Genomic DNA, 1,806 nt, shown 5'->3' on the forward strand with positions numbered 1-1,806 from the left:
AGTGCCAAAATCGCGGAATTGCCAATTCAATGGAATCGCAGCCAGTTTGCCGAACCGGTAGAATCAGCATTTCTATACCAGAGGAATCTGGGGTTAGGTCAGTCAGCCATTTTTTTTATATTTGAATGAAAAAGGAACTTGGCCTAATCTTTTCTAACTCTAACTGTTGATTTATGTTACAACTCTAACGTCCGATTTTCTGAATCAGCAAAGAAATGCTGATTCTACACATTCGGAAAACTGGCTGCCGATTTATAGAATTGGCAATTCCGCGATTATGGCACGACATATATAAGTATGTTATCTTGGAAACATTTTACAGAGCAATACGGAATTGGTACGGAATAAAAATATATTTGTTCAGTGTTCTTATTGTAAATCTGATCAAATATGCGGTGCTGCCTTTCCTAGTCTTAGCTGAATTTGCATTGTATGCTCGCTCTCACGGTCAGCTACCAATGATGCTGTTTTGAGTCAGCTTGAGCTTGCTTTGATAATTAGCTTAATTATCATTTAATGTTGGATTGTTATCCAGCATTTGAATAACTTGAATATTTTTTGGTTTATTTCTAATTTTGACAAGTGAAAGCATTGTTGGTTCCAGACGTCTCTCTTTCAAGTGAAGTCATCTTCTCTGTAGGAAGACTGAACTTCCTATTAAACATGTGGACTCAAACTTCATACATTTGTTGTGAGATACGTGTACTTCGTTTTACTCATTTATTCTCCTAGAATTGAGTTTCTCCACCATTATTTTTTTACTTGCCTCCATAGCTTGGTTGCTGCAACGAATATTTAGTTTTCCGTGTACGTACAATTTTGCTTTGAACGAATTAAATGTATACTCTGGGTGACTGAAATGTCCTTTCTGAGCAATTGTGTGATTGCGGAAAGCTTTGGCTGGCAGTAATTCTCAATAGTTGTCTGTGTGCCTATTCATGAATGTCATATATTGCTACGTACCAAAAATCATGCTTATGCGCCTTGAACGAAATTTGATTCCGTTTGTCTCTATTTTTTACTTTTATCTATTTCGTTCGTCTCTACTTTTTACTCAAGGCTATTAAGAACTTGTCTTACTATATCTATGCAACTAGTAATCACAATTTATAATGTCTACTTTATCCACAATCTCCTATGTTGGCTAAGTCGTATCAATATTATCCCATTCTACTGGTGAAAGTTGTCTAGAGCGCAGTTTAGGCCTGTTCATGTCAATGATGCCTGCTCGGCAATGTGTGGTAATTTCAGTTGAACAAATCCCTAATTTAAAACAATTCTTACATTTTGTTTAATAAAAGTTTACACTTTTGAGTCAGCTTGTGTTTTTGCCTGCCTCATTTAATGTGCAAGCCGTACTACAAGATTTTGTTTGTATCCGAAGCAACACTCCATTATTGTTTTATTTATTCAATGTTCATGATGATTTGAAGTTCGACTTTCATTTTCCTTTCAGCGCCAGAATATTTCTGAAGCGAGGCTTTTTATATTGAAGGGATTTTAGTTATAATCTTACATGTTTTCTCCGCGTTGAAAGTGCGTTATATGTTATTAATTGCTCGAAGCAATGAACATTAAAATATTTGCTGGAGAATTACTGCACAAGACAATGCAGAAAAATTGCAGCTGTGTGGTGCAGTGGCGAGAGACTGTCTCTCGCACCCAGCGCCCGGGTTCGAGTCCCACTTAGGACAAGGTCTACCGGGAAGCTCAGCTCATGGTCAACTCAGCCATTCATTCAACTCTGGTTGATGAATGAGTACCTGGCTTGTCCAGGGTGTTGTGTAATGCAATCAAATGGTTCTG

Source organism: Hyalella azteca, unplaced genomic scaffold (genome assembly GCF_000764305.2).
Source record: "Hyalella azteca isolate HAZT.00-mixed unplaced genomic scaffold, Hazt_2.0.2 contig15838, whole genome shotgun sequence".
NCBI lineage: Eukaryota > Metazoa > Arthropoda > Malacostraca > Amphipoda > Hyalellidae > Hyalella > Hyalella azteca.